This window comes from Bombus fervidus, chromosome 3 (assembly GCF_041682495.2).
Source record: "Bombus fervidus isolate BK054 chromosome 3, iyBomFerv1, whole genome shotgun sequence".
Classification (NCBI taxonomy): domain Eukaryota; kingdom Metazoa; phylum Arthropoda; class Insecta; order Hymenoptera; family Apidae; genus Bombus; species Bombus fervidus.
In genome coordinates, this window is record NC_091519.1 from 10,761,831 (window position 1) to 10,784,891 (window position 23,061).

A 23,061-nucleotide genomic window follows, 5' to 3' on the forward strand; every position below is an offset into this window, starting at 1 on the left:
TAATTTTTCTGTAATTTTCTGTAATGAATTAATAAATCCGAATAGTAAATTATCAAGTTATTTCTGAAATATTAATTCGTACGATTACGTGAGAGGATTCAAAGTTACTAATAACAGAGGTTTCTTAACTCAAAGTCGGATGAAGTATCATTAAATCATTTCTTCTTTCGAAAGAAATTTAATAAGAATTTCTGAAGCAATAAATACATTTCATAAAAGTATCGAAGAATGTTTAGTATTCGAACCAATTAGTCTTACGCGATTGAGCAACTTGTGCTATTTAATTTTATAAACACAAACCTGCCACAAAATTCTAAAATATTCAATATTTAAACTAACCAATAAATTTCCTGCAAAGTAGAAGAATGTCCAATATTTAAACTGCTAAATAAATTTCTTACGAAACATGCAAACACTCATCTTCGATTCCAACGTATGATGGAGAACGCGGATCATCGTTTGAATAAAGAATCGCGAACTATATCGAAGCCTTTGTGATGAACGCCTTCGCGGCGTGTAATTAAAAAACGCCAACGCTCGGACAAATCAATAATCCAACATTTCCATAATGGACGTCGCGGCTCATTATACTGTCAGATTCAAGGTGCAACACACGTGTCCCGTCGCGATTATGCGATCGGTGACTCGTGCGTCGCATTGCAACTCGTCACTGCATCGTTCGACGATATTTGGCGATCGTGGTCCCAATAATCGAACGTAATCGAATCGTACAGTTCATTAAAAACCGTACAATCTATATACTTAATCGCAAATATTATTCGTTTCATTTTTATATAACAAATAAAAGAGAGTTTTCTGATATTAATCCTCTATAGTATTATGCAAAGAAATTGAAATTAATTTAAAAAGAAATTGAGATATCTACAGGGAGATTATTTTGCAGTGTAGTAACATCGTAGAATACGTAATAATATTATCGAATAAATTATAATTACGATCCATTATTTTCGTATACCATTAGGATAAAATTGTTAAGAAACCAAGATATCATTACGACAAATTTGAAGATTAAAGTATTAAAAGATAATGGAACTTCTATATTTTAATTAATTTAGTTGGCAACTTTTCTCATTTTATTTCATCTACTTCCCTTCCCTTTTTCTATTACATTACATTTTATTAATATATTATTACGTATATTATATCTACAAAAATATGAAATAATACTTTCTAATTAAGGGCAGCATTGTGCAACAGAAATGTTACAAGAATCCTATTTCGCCATACTCAAAAGACCTAAAGAAGAAAGTTACTGAATCACCGAGTCTGGTGATATTCCAAAACACGTATTTACAATCGATTAAGATCAACCATCTTGTCTCTTTTCAATCTTTTTTATTCTCGTGTTTTTTCTTTTTTTTTTTTCTTTTCTTTTATTAAAGCTTGGAAAATTATAGGCTACATGGTCGAGATCTTAGTTTAGTGTGCGCGTATTCCTATCATGGATTGCTCAGACAGCGTGAAATTTATGTGAATAAAAAGAAACGTTGTATGTATGCAAACGCGTACGTGTAACCGGACAGAGAAAGAGATGTTTTCCAGTTGCTGATTACACGAGCATCGGGAAATTTGTGCCAGCAAAAATCCAGCCAACAACCAGAGGAACTGCTTTCTGCTTGTAAACGGAGTTTAATGACTCTGTCAGACGATAGACCGATTAGCGTTGAACGTGCTAGATATTTTTGACGATAACTCATTTTTCCTCCCTTCCTCCACGAAATTTGTCTTCGCAACTGGTTTGTCTAGTTTTCGCCGTGAAAACAAGACAGAAGGTTCGTTAATTACATCGAATATCATTTTTAGATCCGAGTATTCAATACAGGAATTCTAATCTCTAAATGGAACTGTAATTGAGCACACACGATATACGAATAGGTAAAGTAAATTAAATTCCTCGTATGATATTTATTACTAGACAGTTATTATACTATTGTGAGGGTTGCGAAATAAGTAATTATCGACGAGAAGCTGTATGATGCGTGATAAATTAAGGAATTAAATGAAAATTGATAGACAGTTGCGTAACTGTTTGTATGAAGTTTCCAAAAATAGGAGACGAGAAGGTATATATTAATCGCATGTAGATGATATTAATGGTTATTTAAGAATATTTGCAAACAGTGATACATATGATATACAATACTAAGTAGTGTTCGCTCTATAAACAACTCTATAAAAATACATATATAAAGATTCATCTCTATAGGTCTACGAATTCTTTAAGAATTGCTTTGTATGTCCATTACTGTACTATTTTAATATTGCATCATTGTGTTGCTAGTAAACAACTTATTCATAGCAGTCACCAGTTTCTATTTCTCCAATCAGAATGAGATGCAATTTTCTTGGTGCGCAGAAGAACATATGAGAAAGCATTTAACGATACGTTATCTGCTATTGAAAGACCAGTAATGCAGATGGCTCAAGATTTTTGCTCAGAGTATTGTACATTCTCACTTGGATCTTTGGATATTTCTCATATTTATTTCAAAGCTGTAGAAAAATTAATTAGTCGTGAAAAAATACAACGGAATATTATTTTGCCATACTTGTTCTGTTACTTAGTACAGATACTTAGATGGTTTTTATCATCAAAAATATACATAACATCCAAAGTGTAATATCAAAAGTATGACATCACAGTATAATATTTCTTACAATATCTAGCGGGTGAAATAAATTTTTTACTTGGACTGTATTGCTTTAATTAAGTTATAAGAATATGAATTTGCATGAACATCCGGAGTCTGGTAATAATATTTGCTCCAATGCATTGCCTACCGCCTTCTTTGCATTTATAAGTTGCTCTATCAAAATGCACGAAACTCAACGTGTAACAGTTACATCACTAGCATATGTATCAGCAGCATCGAATGTATTAACTTGATACTTTACACGATGAGGAAAGTATAAATACTAATACAGGAATAATTTTTCTAAAAATAAGTCCATTTAGCAATTTCAATTTGATAAGCTCGCAGACGTTCCTAAGATTATGTGAAAAATATAGAAGATGTGCTAAGGATTTTTGCATGGTGGTGTAATATTTCGTGGGTCGGTCGCGTGGTATCCGGCGCAATCGAATTCGCCGCGGTGCACCGTTTCGACCCGCGAATTCCCAGACTTTCCAAAGCTGGAAATGTCAGGAGGCTGTGAAATGTTCGCTGCCAGCAGCGACCTTTGTCGCGTCTCGCCTCGCGGATACGTCGCTGCCAGAGATAATTGCTGACTTGATCGGTGCCTGCTGTCTACCGATTCGAGTCTCTCACACTTGAATTATTTTTAGGTATATTGGGAACTTTGCAAATTTGCAGACACCTTCTGTATTTTTAATATCATTTTAGCAGCATTTGAGATAGATCTTCAGGTTTAAATTAAAACTGTGCATAATTTCCGGGGAAATATTATTTCGTTAGCTTTTTTTTCGTTCTAAAGCTTTGCTAGTTCTTATGGGAAATTTTTTTGGATCATTAAGTTCTTAGGGTTTATTCTGCGACAGGCTCGTTTATTTCAGTTAGAAAAGAAACTGTAGCAAATATTGGTTACCTATATGTAACGTGTGTGACATGCAAATGAATATTTTAATACGAATTGATGAAATTGCAGGAGAACTGTTAAAATTTCTCGTAGGATACCCTTCTTTTATTGGAACAATTAATATTCCTTTGTTTTTTTAAATTTTCTAATATCTTCTTATTGTTAGATAACTGGGTTATACATTTTAGTATGTTTTAATTATTTATTGTGTATTGATCTGAGGATTCTAAAATAGGGAAATCAATTGTCCTATTGGATTTGTATTTTGACGTATTTCCGTCTAAAAGTAGATTTTTAAGAAAATTGATTACAGTTTACGATATACTAATCAGTATATCCATATAAGGATATGTAAAATCGAATGAACATTTTTATACGAACATTTAAAATTGAAAGAATTACATAGAATGTAGTAGTTCGGCATGCAATTCAATAACAACACCAGAGGATTGGTAGCGATGAAATTGTGCTAACGAAGTAACGAATAAAAGTGTCAAAAAGTATTAAAAATGTTATGTAGAAACACTAGATACTATTCTCCTACTATTCACTTGGTCGAGTTAAAAATATTCGTAAAAAGGATAGATCACGTTGTATAAAATTAAAAACTCTTTTCTCTCTTCGTATCGACATCCAGTGGTCTGAGAACTCGAACTCGAAACAAGGCGTGTAGGAGAGAAATAGGGAGAAAAAAAGAAAAGGTTCAGACGGGTGGCATTCCATTTCGATTACCTTGGCACAGATCCTTTCTTCGGAATCGTTCCGACCAGACTGTCGTATCACATTAAAATTTACCTCGTGCGCGAACTCGGTTATGCATAAATAAAAGCCGATGCGTTTAAGGTCAGTAACTCGTCGATCACATCTAATGCACTCCATCAATTTTCCCTTACTTTCTTACTGACAAAGGAAGAAAAGGAGAAAACTTATTTGAAATCAGAATATTTTTATAGATAAAATTGGAAGATAAATTTGGAGATTTCAAGAAGAATTAGGAAACTAAATTTTTAAGAATATACTGGAAAATAATTGATCCTTTCATGGTATTTTCTAAAGATTCTTGGCACCAGATTTTTGCCACTATTTTTAATAGAATACTTTTTAGTTCAATGGCTTGGTTTTATCGCTACGGTTGTTATTCATCTAAAATGTTTCTTTAATTTACTTCATATACAGGTATTTACATATATATACTTACTACATGGATCACATAAAAATCAACTTGATCGACTTTGTGTTGTTGCTTAAAAAATTGCTTGATTCTAATACGAGGATGCATCACTAATGCTTAGAAATCGAACAGTTAACCTGGAATAATCGAATTCTGCAATTTCGTCGTTTATCAGGCCACAGTTGATTTGATCTCAAACTTACAGCAGCTTCAAACGTTCTGAAACATGCATTAAATTACAATTACAAGCATCTGAACACAAGCTCGTAAACAAGCTCCTAAACAATCGATACCAATTTACTTTCCCCAAAGACAATATCCATGCACACACGACTTGGCAACTTTCACCTATAGCAATTAACTGAGCAAATACGCGTCATCAAACCCAGCCAAACCTCGGCCAACTTGCCTGTGTAAGAAACTTCGCGGCTTTCCCTCGCCCCTCGTCCATTTTACCGCCGTTTCTCTGAAGCAACTTAACTCGAAAGAAACTTCTCAATATTGGAGAACTCCCTTGGCCAAAATTTCCACATCGCCGACACCATACATCAGACACGGTAGCAGCCTCAATTTGCAATAATATCAAGCGTTACTTCATCGAAGATGGAAAGTCCACTCTCGAGACGAACAGTTTGACCCGTTTCTCAAGGTACAAGAATTTAACCAATGAAGACAGCCCTCCCTTATTGGCTGGTCTCTCGTCTCTCGGGTATAAATATTGTCTGGTAATCTCGCTTGGCGCATCGTAACTCAGAACATCGGGCTTTTAATGGGTGCAACATTTTGTCCAAAATTGTTACCGGCTTATTAACGAACCTCTCCACGTTTCCTTGCCTCTTCTCCTCTTTCGTCTGCTTCGTTCGTTGAGGAACGCTGCTTTTACGGGACATTACGTTTTCATTATACGGAGACGGAAGACTCTCCGACCATTTCCAGTTTCTAAAAGAGATCGTGATTTACGTTCGCTACCGATCATTTTATTTGCATTCCACCTCGATGAGACAATGCTTTTTCTTGGCAGTAGGGGGAATAAGGTTGGGTTTGAACGAGGTTTCTAAGAATGTTGAAGGATTTAGGTTGGTTCGGATAATGATTTTTACAATTTTTAAGAATTATTGTGACCACTATGTTAGGTGAAGTATCAAAAACTTTAATTTCATTGAAACAATATCCAAGAACAGTTGAAACGAGGGAAGCTCGACGATTTGAATTCGGTTGGAGCAAATTATCACACCTCATTTAACCACATTAATAGTCACCACCCCTAGTTTATTATATGTATTTTGGACAAAATCTGCAATTCTAATAAGAAAACAAGAAGTAACAAAATCCAATTAAATGAAGCAACGAAATCATCTGAATCCCAACCAGCCAAACACCAGACTCTAAATAATCATTTGCAATAAAAACAAGAACTAACCAGACACGAAGCCAAAATCAGCTTACAGAACCAACGCAATCTGTCTAAACCAAACTGTCTATCTATTAATTTAAACTAACCAAAAGGCAAACTCTAAATTATCACCTAAAATCCACCCAGAAGCAGCAAACAACCAAACCGACCTAAAACCACCCCGATCTATCTACCCAACCCCTCCTATCTATTTAACCCATTTAATCGTCCTGCCTGGCAATTAAACCTCCCAAAACCAAAGTCCAAACTCTAAATTCCCACCTGAACTCCGTCCAAACCCAAGAAACAGCCAAACGACAAATCAGTCCAACTCCAATAAATCAAACACAACCCTCTAAAAGACCAGACTCTGCATGGTCCGTCGAAGACCTACCCTTTCCACTTCCACTTGCTGGGGAAGGAAAATTCATCCCCATGGAACACCCCATTCGTCCTCCAGTTGCAGTCACTGCAGATCAGTATCTGAACAGCAAAGTCAATATCATTCTGCGGTGGCTAATATCGCGAAAGATGTTGGCGAGACAGGTCTGCGACGACGGAAACGGGACTCCACCCCACTATGTTGTCGTCCTGGCGGCGTCGATAATTACGAAATGCACGGCACAGGTTGCGGCTGGTCTTGCAGCCGCTCGCTCCAGATCCAAATTTCTGGCGGGGCGAGGTCGTTGCACCCGCGGTCGAAGAGCGACGAGAGCGAATTCGAGAGATCGAGGGGGGTTCCTCCCGGCGTCCGTCCGGCGCGAGGTTGCGGAGAAGGGTGACGGGTGGTAGGCAGAGAGGTTGATGCCCGGGTTTACTTCCTAGTCTGCCGGTTGCCTGTATCGACCGGATAGCGTCCCGACGTCTATAGCGTTGCCCGACTCGGCTCTCTGCCCTGTGCTCTAGCGCTGGCGAGCTCTCTTTCTTCCTCTCCTGCGTCCTGTGTGTCTCTCTGATTCGTGGAACGAGGGATTCTATCGTCTGCCGCTGGAAAAACGTAGGTCAGTGCTGGACCCACGTCTGGAAATAGTTTCGGGGGTGGATATTTTGAACGATGCTGACACAGGTGACTTTTTGGCTCGGACGCGTTGCTGAGTGATGGGATTTTTCAGTCGATTTGAATGTTAGAATTTGGTTTTTTAAGATTAATGGGATAATGTTATTCATACGTCATTAGGACATTGTTTCATTTAGAAGATGGAATTTACTTACAGCAGAATGAAGTTAAACAGACGTATGGAAGTCTTGATCAATGTACAGGAGTCCTGATTGGTAACATTCTTATAATTATTTAGTTGACAGGTTGTCCGTGTTTGATTATCGAACAACTAATAGTTGATGGGACATTTTTGTAAAATTTTAGTTAGTAAGTTAATGGTGTTTCTTCGACCGCGCGTGATATTTTGCACGGTGCAAAGCCGGATGTTAGTGTGTTAAGATTTAGGGGCTATTCTGCGTTCTAATGATACGGTATTTGAATCTCTGGCGGTTTGGCTTGGTTAGTCTATGTTAAACGCCAGCTATTTTTGGATGCATTTCCAGACTTGCGTAATTAAAGGCGTACATTTAGTTCCTTTTATGAGGTGGAACAATTTACTTCGTCATTGTATCCTCTTATTTCCGAAATCTTCTTCCGAGAAGAAAGATTTTCCAACAAATCTATCCAAAAGCTTTTCTTCCAAAACATTCATCATCCATAACAACTCAATAGAATCGTTTCCACTTACAAGCAATCGTCTTATTCTTCTCATCGTTCGCGACGTTGATCATCGATCCCAAGAATCAACTCGTCTATGAAGATTGACGTTCACCGAGTGTAACTTTCCAGGAATCGAGGCACGTTAAGAGGCAGAAATACCGACATATTGAAACGGGTTAAATGATAATCAGAGACCGTGGGAGTGGTAGTTTCTTAGGGTGTGCCGGTTGTTGCTCGTCAAAGAGCATAGCATCGAAGACCACTGACCGTGGTCGTAGCATCGTTTCGGCCAGCTTTTTGCTTCGGCTAACCACATTGTTGTGATCATCCGGTGAACCTGTTTTCGGTAAATTACCGTATTTGCCGGTAGTGTTGCACGGTTGCAACCGTGTTATTAGAGTCGAAACCTGGGGACCTTTTTGGACCTTTGCTTGTCAGGGGAATTGGTAGACATTCTGCTGAGATCTGGTGCAATTGTGGCACGAATAGTCTTCGTAAATTGAAGCTCACAGCTTGAAACTCAGAGCTGAACTCTTCTGAAGAACGTGCTACATTGTAGTATTGTGGGTGAACTATTTGGGTTAATTCCAAAGTCGAAGTGGAAAATCGTGTTCTGAATTCACGTTGTCGAAGAAATACTTTTTATTTAGTTATTTAACTACAAAAAATGGTTTAATATTTAGAAGTACTGTCGTAGAGTACTCTTAATTGAATTAATGTAGAAGTTTAAATAAAAATACGATGTTGTATTCTCTTATAGCAGACATAGTCAATTTAGTTCTTCACTGAGATACAAAAGGGACTGTAGTAAATATTAAATTTTTAATCTCACACTTTTTACAATAGATATATGTAGGGATAGATATTCCTCGTTGTGTTATTGATCGAGTTATAAAAAGGACACAATATATAGAACTACTGTTATACAATATTCTCAATTAAATTAAAATTGAAGTCCAAATCTAGCTAGTAGATCTTATAAATAAAAGTACTAATTCTTTCTTGTACTTTTTATATACCAAATGGTAACACGTGCATTTATTCTATTATATTGCTACTGAGGCACAAAAGGAGTGTGATATATGTTACTGTTGTACAGTACTCTCAACTAGGTTAACGTTGAAACTAGCGAACGAATGGAAAAGAGTGTTCCATGAGGTTTTCATAAAATTGTAGCTCCGAACTTGGCTTTCGTGGAACGAACATAGTACTACGTGTTTACGTTCCACGATTAATTGAGAGAGAGAAAAAATGTGTGTAATACTCGTCGCATTGTTGGGTATCTTATTTAGGTTAATTACCAAGACGCAAATGAAATCGTAATAATATTACACTCTTTAAGATTTGTGCTGAGTTGGTGAAGTGTGTTTGCATGAAATATTTCATGATATTGCGTAGTTAAATATCTCCTGTAATGTGACGTTCTTTTTAGTCGTAAATCTGATTAGAAAAAGATAAGACAAGATTCTCTATGATGCTGAAGGATACCGTAAATGGATCGATATCAATGAATAATGTATGTGACCTATCGCTACAATTACTATAATATTGATGCTTAATATTTACATTAATGATCGGTCAAATTGTAAAAACTTGTAATATATATTAATATTGTGATAAAAAATATAATTACGCGTTTGTGGGAAGCTGTTGCGGATGATGTAATACTAACAAAAAATATGTATCATACACCTACGAATAATATATAAAAAATGATTTAACTCGACGAACTCATCCTCTGCTTCTTACAATTAATATCTTTTTACATCCGTGTAAAAGGTTGTAACGCTGATACTTGCAGCGACTTAAAACATTTTTATTGAAAAACGAGCGAATAAACCTATCCCGCACCACATTATTTTTTAGAGGTTTAACCCGTTAACGAGAAAGAATTAATTCCTCGTGTATATTACTTGTATTTTGATTGTCATAATAATAATTTATCTAGCTATAAATTTAATATAATTTTATCTCGATTTACATCTTGTACTTACATCATCGCTTTCATTAACGTCCAATCATCAGTTTTAGTTAACATCTTTATGGACGATCAAAGAACAAAATTATTCTATTTTTTCATCGTATATATTTAAAACATAATTTCTAAATATTATATCTTGAAATACTTAATGGAAATTAATATACACATTATGCAGTTATTGTACTTTAGAATCTTCAAGGATCGTGAAATAAAAATGATCTATACACGCATTTATCAAGATCTCTAAAGAGGTTATATCAGTACATATTACTAGCAAATACGAACATGATGCAACAGATGTATTTTGAATATGCATACATACATAATAAATGCCTATGAATAAAAAATTATTGCTTCAAAAATACCAATGTTTTGGCATTTCTATTGTAATAATTAACTCGTGTCAGCCAGCTAACAGGTTAATGCGACTTGATACAGCCATGCTTTCACACAACACAAAGTCTTCATATTTCCAGCATGTAATTCGATTCCGTCGAATAATTCCTTTCGATCGATCGCTACTATTCTTCGAGTATAAACGAACGTTCTCTTATGTAAACTTCGAGAATCGATTGTACGATATCTAGCGATAACGCGAGAGCACGAGATAGTCTCGTTTCGTACCACGACAAGAACTAACGAGGATTTTCTTGGGGTTACGCCTGAAATTCGTGGTTCGTTAGAGGTTACGTTGCGAATTTGCGAAACTGCAAAGTGTCTCGATGTCTCTCACGTTTGAAAGCGACGGGGCCGCGCGGTGCAACGAACAATTACGTAACATGGCAGCGGCGAGCGAGCAGAGTTGGCAACCCTGTTCTCCTTTGAGACGCGCGCACCTCCTGTATTTACATATATTTACATGCTAATATATAGGGTGCATCGGTTAGTGTTACCTCCTCGAGCGATTCGTTTCTTAGCCGCATTTACAGATCGAAAACCGATTCAGAAAAATGTGAGGAGAACCGAGTTCGCGCCGCATGAATGAATCGTGATAGAGTGAGTTTTATTGGGTTTACTGGTGTTTGGTGCTTGCATCGTGTTGACTCTGTATAGAGCAGGTAAGACGAAAATTTAAAATTCGTTTCCCTTCTCTTTAGTGTAGGTTACATGTGGATTTGCTGACTTTTATGTAAATTTATATTTTCGTGGATACAATAGAAGAAATAGAAATTAGCTAGAGATTCGTTATTCTTGCTAAAGATTATAACAATTATTCTATCGTATGTATATATATGCATTCTGTGGATTTTTGCAATGTTCAACACTCATATTTTGAATGAATACACGAGGATTCGTAGTCTAGTTATATGCATTGAAACTGTAATTAATTCAATTTGAAGTTAATATATTAATACATACTTTGAATCTATTATTTAGACTCTCTTGTATAATTGAAATAATATTAGCGAAATTTTACACGTCACTCTTGTAAATTATTTATACTAATAGATTTTCTTTAATTGGAAGGAATATAGTAATGAAATAAGTGAATTCTATGTTATGTAAGATTATAAAATTGTACATACTAAAAATGTCTATAACCTATAACTTCTTACTTGTCGATTCACTAATATTATCACGTATATAGTTAATAAATCATATTCCAAGAGAGTTATAATGAATTTTAGATTATCATTTAAATTAAAGAATACTATGTATATAGTATTCGTTGTATTAAATAATATTATATGTATACCAATGGTACATAGAAAGTATATAATTAGATTAAATTATTACAGATAAAAATATTTTTTGATATCCAAACATATTAAATTTGCAGGAAATAAAATTGTCAAGAATTAAAATTATACGAAGCAGAAGGTTCGTTATTTTAAATAACGAATACATTGAAAATATTAAAATTAATATTTATAAAATATACAAGTGATGTGAATAAACGGTAGATATTTGTGGGGATAATTTTCGAGCAGAAGTCAGGTATAGATTTCGTATGAAAAACATTTATAATAATATCAGGTTATGCGAGAAAGGCAAATAAGGGCGGGGAAGTGCCGAATTCTCGCAGTCTTGAATTGGGCGGCGTTCTGTTTACTTCGATCGCAGGTCCGGTGTATTGCGTGGTAATTTCTATTTTATAATATAGCTTTCTTATATCTTTATCTCTTTATATCTTTAATATTGCTTTATCATCTTTTATTTCATAATCTGTTCATTATGCTTATTATAAAATATGTCTGTTAATTATACATATACGGTGAGTACAGAAACCATTTACGAAACATCGTATTTACTTATTACGACGTTTACAGCATATGTGTGTGCTAGTTAATTAAATCCAAGTATATTAAATTTCGTATTATTTAACAATATGTTCATATAAATACAAAAATTTAATAGAAATTTCCACTCTACGTTACGACACAATTCTCAATTTTAAACGATATTCGACGTTTCGTTTTTTTTTTTTTAAACGACGCTTAATATTATTCGCACGTAGTTCCGAATAAAAGTTCGTAATAAAAGTAGGCTAAACCAATAATACTTTTATTTGGGAGATTCAGAACTAAAACGATTCTTGTTAAATTTATCGTCGAATAAATAATTCGAATATTTTAAACGAATACGTAATTCTAATAATAAAAGTTACATTCATCACTTGATGTGGGTAATCGATAGCATAAAGAAATGATCTATATCTTGACGTATTATCTAATGGAAATTAACCAGTTTTATAAAAAATTTTCTTATAAGGTCTATGATTTCACGATTAGATTAATTCTAGCTTTTCTAAGATATAATTATAAATACACGGACATACGCTTTTCTAAGATACAATTATGTAATCTAATGAATATTCTACATCAAAGAATTAAAATACATTGAACATGGAATTACGAATGTTACAGTATTCTTTTGCTTTCCTGGTAAAAGGCAAAGCACGAACAAAGGTTGTTTTTCTCACAAGTCCTCTACGTTATGCAAGAGATCCTATGCTAGATTTTTAATCAAGAATGGAAATACAAAAGATATGCAAATTCGCAATACATCTTTTAAAATACAATTTTTGCATCTTCTCGACGATATCGAGGATTGTTTGACGCGGTTCGAAATAAAAACTGCCTTATCGTTAATTTTCAAGCGTCGCTCGTTATTCAGTTGCGCAATCGGTGTATCGTATAATTGAATCAAGCTTAATATAGCCGTAATGAGAATGCATATGCGTTGCAGACAGTATCGCTAACTGATATCGTGTTTCAATTTACATGCGCTCGATAATATTACCCGACGCGATATCGACGCTGTATTTTAATTACCTGCCGGCGTCAGTCCGTGGAACTCTCGTCAATTTTTTATTCTTCGTTCTTTCTTTTCCTTCGTAGTTCTCGTTCTTTGCTTCCTTTCCTCGTTTTTCCATCCTAAAGTGCGTATGTCAAATAAATATTTCTATCTATCCTGTGACAACTGGTATAACCGTTATTTAATACGAAATCGTTCGAATTAATAATCCCGAGATAAAAGATCATCGACGAGATACGTCAGATTTCTTACCTATAATGGCATACTAGTTTTCTAATCGATGTTGAATGTTTCCTATGTCGTGTGTGCGTGGAGATGTTGGTAAAGGTTACCATTCTGAAAGAAAAAGGATAGAACTTAGTAGATATCAGGTTCGAAGAGTCTTTTGCTATTCTCTTTCTTACAGTGTAATGATTGATATCTGGTTTAAAAAAGTAGATTTATTGTATCGTGTAGATTCTTCTATAAATAAATGATATGAGAGTTGTAAGAATACTGTTAGTTTTATTTGAAAATTTTTTTTTTCTTAGATTCTCTTTTATTAGTAAATTAAAATAAAATAAAATATTCCTGTACTATTTAAGAAACATTCCTTTTTTTAACGGAGGATTCATTGATTTTACAAATTCGGCTATTAAGAGATTATTAATTATACAGTTCTAATATAATATAATATATAATATATAACTATAATATATAACTCCTCGACATGGTGTTCGCTAACATAATAAATTTCCTACTGTTCTTAACAAAGTGGGAAAGTATAAGAATACATTATGAGACATTTAGCGACAGAAATTTTTCGTATCCTAAACACGATGTAAAAATGCTAAACGAAATATCATCCATTGATGTTTTTCCTGTATCTGGGTGCGTGTAAAATCTTGAAACTCATTGACGACATTCTAAGACCTCTCAATACAAGATTAATTCCCTTGTAATTATTGGTGGGCTGTGAATTATTCATGGAATATTTCAACGTACAAAAGAAGTACAATAATATGTAGAGTGCACATACTACACATACGTACAAGAAAACATTTCAATTCTCTAAAGAATTCATGTTCTATTTCTTCAATTGTATGCGTAAGAATATAAATTTGCATAATCATTCCCAATTCAATTATAACCATAAGACCCTTGGCTGTCCATACTATTTAAAACAACAATTGTGACGATACTTACACCATCCGCAATATTCTACTACCCCTGAAAACCAATTGGGAATGAAATATCCAGGAAAACAGCCAGACAACTTTTTAGGTAACCTAATTCTCCGCAGTAAATATAAACGCAATTAAAGTCGAAAACGAGAATTACGTTAAATACACGATCATTGGAACCGCTGGAGAACGTTGTAGACGATAATGGCGGTTTGGCAAGTGGATATGGGAACAACGCGGCAGCGTCTCGTAAACTTTTATTGCGCAAAGAACTTAAAGGATGCAAACCAGCCGACAAATGAAAGACACGCCCACCGTAACAATTTCACTTTTGCGTGTTTTACGGGCGAGCATTTCGAGCCATTAGCGTGTAAACTGGTTCCGCTCGCGCCCTTAAACAGTCGACGAAACAATCCCTCGTGAAAAGTTGTCGTAAACTGACCCATTTAGGGTTTCGACGATTTTCCGCTCGTTGATTATATCGAGCGTGCTCGTTTGTTCGCGTGGATGGGAAGAACGTTGACAAACGAGGATTGTTTTCGAGGCTCGCGTAATGAAATTCGAGTGGATTCTTGCAAAGGAGTTTCTTTTAGTTGCATTGTCGTCCTTTGCTCTTCGAAACGAAGGAAACTTTCCAATTGGAGTTTCGAGGATCGTTGTTGAGTCGTGTAATTAGATTAGATTGAGAGCTTCTTCGGGGCAGTTTCTTTTAAATTTGATCGTGTGGTTTCAGGTTTAGAATTTAAATTCGAAGCTGGCATTACAATTTGGAATTGGAGATCAGTATACTCGAGAGTTACAAAGGGTTGTTATTTGAATTTACTTAAAAAAATTGTTAAATTTTTAACGCTCTCTTTATCCAATTAATTACACGCGTTTCTTCAATATCGAAAAACACCGACAGATTGCAGTGATTTTCTAAACAAAGAAGCAGAGTACAAATGGCTGGTGCAATTGTAAAGTTCCGTTTCAGTGGTACAGCATCTTTCAATCGATCTGTAAATTTCGTAGCACGATCATTCGCCTAATGGCGAGTTCCCATGGACGGAATTGCGGCGTGTTCGGCGGCAATTCGCTCGCAATGCTTTTCGTTACAGCTGTTGGGAAACCGACAGCAGTGTTTTCGATAGATAGCGAAACATATTCGAGTCCATTAATCCTTTCTCTCTGCCGAATGCTTTCGTTAATAACGAGCTCGAGGCTTTTGACCGGGTTTGTAAAGATTCGTAACCGGCAATGGGCTTGAATTTACGAGAATAATATAACGTACGGTACTTAATCGTGCGTTTCAAAATATCTGTTAGCCGATTAGGGGGGGGGGGGATGTTGAAATTCAGTTAACTGGAAAGTTTCTTCGAACCGATCTTGTTCAATCTCTTAATTTTGTTCGTCGAATACTTAGATTATTGGCTAATATATTGGAGATACATCTGGAATGTTGGAATGAAATAAGAATTATGATCTATAGGATTATCAGCTGCTGACGTTATGCGAATCATTTATATCTTTCGTTGATATTGCTTCATCGAGTTTCACTAGAAAACTCCTGTTAACAAACTAAATCAATACTATGTTTCTTTATAGAGTTACATACCATAAGGATACCGAGCCAACTACCATTTGTTTCAACATGAGTTTCGCTATCTTCAAACTTATTACTTTCCATCTTTGAAGGAGCATCGTATCTCTGATAAATAGAAACAGACCCGTTGCTTTTAGTTTCTACCCGCCGGGCATCATCTTCGGTCTCCATCTAAAAATCTTAGAATATTCTCCAATGAACAAACCGGTACGCGTTGCTACATGGTCTTATCTGCATATGTGGCACTTTCGGCCAATACGCGTCGACACGGATAAGAAACCAGAACCAAATGAAACATTGCATAATGAATTTTCCGATAGACAAAATATTTAAGAAATATCTTTTCCTCGCAAGAAACGTTCATCCACCTTCGATAATTGCATGTTTTATTCATACTATTTTCTACTATCGTATAATATCAACTATTGTCTTTATCCACGTCGACTGTATACCGTTGCCTGAGATAAGATCAGAGGCAACAATTAGATTAAAGAACTTCGTCCGCAGAATATTTCATACATTTGCAATAATTCGCAAGTGTCCAAGTACTTACACACGATACATTTCCATAAATTCGAAGAAGCGTCGCAAGGTGGATCAATGAAGGGTGCCGGGGTTGAGGACATCTGGCAGGGTTGAGAGCTGCTGGCGGGCCAGGGTGGCAGCAGAGAGCGAAAGAAGAAGGTTAGCTAGGTTGGCGGGGGCCGGATGGAGGGAGGAGAGGGCTGGCCGACGAGGGATGGCGGAAGGTTCAGGTGGAGGGGTCGATGGTGGCGGAGAAAGGTCGGTGAACCCGGGGTCGATATCCGCACGGCGACCGACCAACCTAACATCCACCCCAGACTCCCTGCCTCCGCCAGCTGATCTACCTGATCTCTCCGATTAAATTGCGCGAAGGTATACGCTTTTTCTTTCCGGCAACCGCGCCACGAGCCGCGTCCTTACACCCGTCTCTAAATCCAGCCACGTGTTCCGACCACGAACTTTCGCGACCATCGCTTTCGATAAAATTGAATAGCAAAAAGTAGGAGGAATCGAAAGGAAGAAATTCCTCTTTTTGTCTTTCGTCACCTTTAGCTTTTTTCCTATTCTAGTCGTTTGGCAGTTGGCTTACTTAGTATTTCGTGGAAGTTCCTCGGGTTTTTAACATTCCAGTGAGCAACAGAAGGCAGCACTTTTCTTGCCTCTCAGACTTTCTGATAATCATCTTTCTAGCTTTGTAAGGTATTACGATATTTTTTTGATTTTTCTTGTATTATTCCATTTGAAAGACGGTGTTGTGATGGACACAAATCAGCGCGGTTCCAAGACTCTCGCGACATTATCGTCGCTAGCTGACAATAAGAAGAATGGACAAGATTTAGACGATGCGTCGTCTTTCAAAATATTCAAGGGTTCCTTTGTAGACCTTAGAAACGATTTTTCTTTCGTTTGGGAAATGGTGATTGAAAAAGGAAACGGTAGATACTTTAGTATTCACTTGTTCTTTGAGAATATTCTAGGATTTTTCGACGGAAATTGAAGATGAGATTCGGTTGCTAGTTTAGACTTGGTAGAGAGTTTCACGTGCTTTGTGAATATTTTAGGATGTTTCAGTGGATCTCGGAGTTGGTATCGGGATGGAGGAATAGTGGTTGGAAGCGAGAAGAATACACGTGTCCAGTTGACGTTGACACGATAGAACGTTTTCATGGTTTTTGAATGATTTTCGAGAATTTCGTAAAAATTGTCCTATTTGTGTTTAGAGAATTTTTTGTATACAAATGAGGCACCGTATTGTAGTAGTTACTACATTATAGAAAGGTTTTTCTATACCTAACATATTTTTATCCTTGTTATTTATACTCATAATACACTTTTGATACTTAACATGAAATTGTAATTTAGGAAATGCTCTCTTTAATATTATTTTTAATTTTCATTTCGTTAAAAACCAAAAATATTTATTTTAGTAAAAAGGTTCTTTCAGTACCTATTTAAAAAAAAATATGTTTAAACACATGACGTATTTTCATGTAGATTAGCAATTTCAAATTTTTCGCCCACCTTTATTTATCACTTTACCCTCTTCCATTTTATAATCGGAGGGTTAGTTTAAACTTCCCCTCACGCCAAAATCACCATTTTCTAATAACCTTTTCAGGTGAACGTTCCACTTTTACGATTTTTCTCGCGTCGATCTCTTTCATTACCTTTCCAAGGCATCTTTTTTTTTTAATCAATTTCCCTACGTTTTTCGATCACTTTTTCCTTGTTCTTTTTTTTTCTAAAGCTTCTTTGACATCGCGCGGAAAACAATCCCATTCGAACTTTTTTCCAGATTTTTATCTCAACGAGGGTCCCTTTTTGTAAAATGCTCTTCCTTTGGTAGCAAAGTTAAGCTCACCTGTTTTAAATGTGTACGTAACCACTTAAACACCCTGAATACTTCGTGCAATCCGAAGTCTAATTTTCTTTGCGAAATCCTGCTGTTTCACGACCGGTATAAAAGAATTCCCTAGCTCTTCTAATTGGAGTGTTGCAAGATAAATGAGCAAGAGCAACGAAACTTGAAAAAAGAGCACCCCGATACGCTCCTGCTGTTACAAAATTATTCTTTTAGTTCGTACTTCAGATCAATTAACCTCTGAAGTGTCAACATGAAGTTTAAGTGATTTTCCGCTTCTTTTCAGTTTTTATACCTTCTTAGTAAGAAATTCACTTTTGGAAAATTTCCATTCGATTATTTACCATGCCGATTGATGTATTAAATTTGTATCATTGTTATTATGTATTGTGTATTATTATCATTTTTAATTAATTTTAAATCACTGTCTATCGCATTGATGTAAATCACCTTTGAAAAATATCATTCATTTGAAATTTATTCTTCTACCACCATTTTAATGTAAATTTTACTTTCGAATATCTTTTAAAATTATTTCTATGGAAATATTCATTTTGTAATCTTTAATTTTATCTCCGATTTCTTTTCATGTCGATTCAAATAATTTTCATTTGTTATACATTGTTTAATTATAATTAAAGATATTCTAGCAGACAAATACCATTTATATGAAATATCTACGTACACAATGTTTTATTTAATCATAAATTAATCTCTCAATTTTTCCTCCTAATATAATTTTCGATATTTTATCCCATAGCTGATTCGCTTAAATTTCCAGAAAATCAATACCTTAAAGATGTACTTTGCACGTAGCCTCCTATCATTTCGGATCTTTTTATTTCATTAGAAATTGCTCTGTAATCGTTATTTTCTCTGAAAATAGCTTGCAGTTATTCTACCACGGAAGTGTTTCTTAAATTTCCGCGAATATCCTCTACGTTTTATATCTACAACGAACGGGGTACATTACAGTTTCTGAAGAATTTAAAAGTCGAATTCTCGTTTCTCTTGATTAACCTTCATCGATTTGTGAATAACCCTTGCGTTGTAGTTCCCTGGATTGGATTAGCGTGCCGGGTCCGCCTTAAGCTCCCGTGTTCGTATCATGGGATCCTGTCGATCCTTCGTGATTAAACCTCCTCGAACACATACATCAACCACCCTGGATTATGGTAAATGCACGTATTATGGACGAAAGACTCCTTGAATCTATCTGCTTCTTGCTATATCGTTTCTATTTTCAACGTTATCAACGTTATCTTTACTTTGTTGAGATACAAGATTTCCCGATTTTGGTACTTGTCTTTTATTTAATTTCAATTTATGTCTTTCATTTAAACATGGGGTGTTCGACGCTTGGAAGTTTATTAATTCTTTTGTATAAAGAGATGGAATTGTGAGATTTATATAGAATAATATGTAAAATAGCCAAAGTATAATACTCGTTGTATCACATTATGGACAGTTGTGTTATTCATTAAATATCATAAATATGATGAACAGTAGATCGGCACTTTTTGGACTTTTCCCATTCGCGACTCCATTTTCTTCGGAAGAATTTTACTCAAATAAAACGTGAATAGATAATAATAAATCAAACAATTTTAATTTTAAACAGCTCTTTGTTATATTTATAACTCTGTCGTTTATTATCACTCACAAGGGCAAAACTAAATTTACGTATTAATGAGGTAAATGGCCTGTTAATTTTTGCACGAAGAGTTTAATTCTGGCTGAATATTTGATGCAACGGAGCATCTTTATTTTAGTATAGATACGTAGCAGAAGATGTCACAAATGTGTTTAGGACAATTTTAGAAATGATTAGGTATTCTGTTCCAATTTCAAGCAAAAATTCGTTTAAGTTTTTGGAAAGCTGGATTTTTAAATCAATGTAGATTAATAACTTAGTGAGTTCTCCTTGATTCTTTAATGACAGATGATTGGCATTTTCATTTCAGCGGTGTGTGGCAGTTACAAACATTTACACGGTTCCATAACTTGAAAATCTCTAGATACTTCATATATTTTTGCATAATACACCCATTCTGAATATTTATACGCTTTTAAATTTTCCATAAAAGCGTAAAAATCCGCAGTATACGTGTCACAAATTGAAACTATTTTATCTTAATTAAAAAAAAAAAAAAAGATACTATAAAACTAAACAAAGACTAAAGTCGACCAAAGCTTCAATACACTTTGATTAAAATGATAGTTCTTCGACACTGAAGAGAGTCGAAGGGTCAACAGTTGGACCTGTCGGTCCCGTAGCCGCATTACGTCTCATTATCGGTAATTGTAAGAATAAATCTTTGCCGACGATCTTCCGTCGGTGTCCGGTCAGTCTGGCCCCGGGGTGCGCATAATTTCCTCCATGGAGCGCATTTAAACGCTTCCTCCCCTGCTGTCTCAGCTTCCAATTCAGTCCGGAACGTCGCTAAAAATACCGATACACCGAGTGAGGAACCCTCCCGCTAAACTCGCGACCATTTTAATTTCAAAGGGAACACCGATCCATCTCCATTTATCGAACCTGATTCTCTTCTCAATCGATCGATACTGTGTAAGCAAGCTGTAACTGGCTGATTGCGTTTAATCGAATTAATTGATAAATGAGAGTTTGAGATTAAGTTTAAGTGGAATTTAAGTTGGAGATGTAATCTTGGCATAATTATAGTTTTAAATGTACATAGCGTTCATAGTGTTGGAAATAAGTGGTGGTTTGATAGGTTCGATATTAAGTTTCAGATTCAATTTACATTTAATGAAATAGATCTCGAGGTTATATTTTAGTACTTTAGAATGTAAATTTGTATTTGCTTTTGTTGTGAGTATTCATTGAGAATAGGGTTGGTTCAATATGTTTAACGCGGAATTTGAGATTACTTAACGAGAGTGACTTTTAACATATTAAGTTCGAGTGAATTGACGTTGACGATTTTTAAATACTCTGATCTTCCAGATAATTCATATCTAAAGAAAACACTTCTGGAATGTGGCACATTAGTTACTCTAAATCCAATTCTAACACTATAGTATTGTACATACATGGTATATCGTACTCGAGAATTTTCCAAAAAGAACCTTAGAAACCTGTTAAATAATTAAATAGAAATAACAGTAATCAGGAAATAAATGTTTCAGAATTCTTCTTACAATCATTGTAAGGATATCTAGAACATCACGAAGATGTGAAATAAGTAGAAGAAAACAATTATACTATGGACGGTTATCTTTCGAAATTTCAATCGTCACGTATGTACATCATACATGTACTACACTATGTTCACGTATTATGTTTTGCATTGAATACTTCCATAAAATCTTTCTCAACGTAGCGGCCCGATACGAACAATCAACCATTTCAAACCTCCTGAACTCACACTATCGTCTCGACGATTACAATGCTCCCGTTGTGCCGGTTATTCTAACCAGCTGATCTACGCAAACACTGACCAATTCCGTTATTAGTCTCTGATAGGGCGAGACACATCGCCCGCGTGGCTGCTTATCACTCGTGAACGTATTATGCCAGTACATGTCCACGAAGTTATGGCGCAAGAAGTGTATATGTATGTGTATACGCGTAGTAAGAGTCATATGCAGTAATATAGTATAGAACACAGATACGTAAAGACACGTAGAACGGGGTCTCTGAACCCCGCAGATACAATCTCTCTCTCTGCGCATGCTATCTATCTATCTGCTTGGCTGGCGAGAGAGTCGGCCTCACATACCTCCCGTCCTACGTAACGTAAAAATGCGTCCCGACACGCGTACAGAAAATATACACGGAGTGGCCTCTATTCACCGGCTCCTAGATACGCTGATACGCGGCTGCTGGCTCGTGCCTACCGGTATCTCGATCTTTTTCCTTCTATTCGGCCTCTCGGTCTCTTTCATTCGCAGAGGGTAGATGCGAAGAATCACAAGTATATGTATATGTGCAGCGGAGGGTTTGGTCCATGATATTGATCATGTGGAGAATCGAAATTTATTTGTCAGTGTCTGAAAAGGTTTGTGAGTTGGGTCAGGTTTGCTTATTAGTTACTGGTGGATTGAGGATCGGTTTATAGAAATTAGTATCTTCGTTCAGAAAAATTTTGTCCGTAGGAGTTTGAAGAGGTATGTGAGTCGGGTTAGGTTTGATTGGTTTACGATGATAGAGACCACGTAGGGAATCAACATTTATTTGTGAATGTTTGAAGAGGTTTATGAGTTGGATTAGGCTTGTGTTTGTTTATTAGTTATTGCTGGATTGAAGATGGGTTTATAGAAATTAGTATCTTCGTTCAGAAAAATTTTGTTCGTAGGAGTTTGAAGAAGTATGTAAGTCGGGTTAGGTTTGATTGGTTTACGATGATAGAGACTACGTAGGGAATCAACATTTATTTGTGAATGTTTGAAGAGGTTTATGTGTTGGATTAGGCTTGTGTTTGTTTATTAGTTATTGCTGGATTGAGGATGGGTTTATAAAAATTAGTATCTTCGTTCAGAAAAATTTTGTTCGTAGGAGTTTGAAGAAGTATGTGAGTCGGGTTAGGTTTGATTGGTTTACGATGATAGAGACTACGTAGGGAATCAACATTTATTTGTGAATGTTTGAAGAGGTTTATGAGTTGGATTAGGTTTGTGTTTGTTTATTAGTTATTGCTGGATTGAGGATGGGTTTATAAAAATTAGTATCTTCGTTCAGAAAAATTTTGTTCGTAGGAGTTTGAAAAGGTATGTGAGTCGGGTTAGGTTTGATTGATTCACGATGATAGTGACCACGTAGAGAATCAACATTTATTTGTGAATGTTCGAAGAAGTTTGTGAGTTGGGTTAGGTTTGTTTATTAGTTCTTGGTAGGTTGAGGATGGGT

The 23,061-nt window shown here is 35.6% G+C and overlaps 1 protein-coding gene across 6 annotated transcripts in view; it reads left to right on the forward strand.

Moving 5' to 3' along the window:
• Positions 1–23,061, forward strand: part of E23 (ABC transporter G family member E23) — a 268,872-nt gene that overhangs the window by 121,923 nt on the left and 123,888 nt on the right. For 2 of the 6 annotated variants that reach the window (XM_071999702.1, XM_071999703.1), the window contains exon 1: positions 10,697–10,860. The exons of 2 other annotated variants lie outside the window; for them this stretch is intronic. The gene's annotated coding sequence lies outside the window, so the exon portion shown is untranslated. Of the gene's footprint in view, positions 1–10,696; positions 10,861–11,811; positions 11,884–23,061 lie in introns of those variants that run through there. 2 more of the 6 variants (XM_071999705.1, XM_071999704.1) reach the window with 2 other exon arrangements.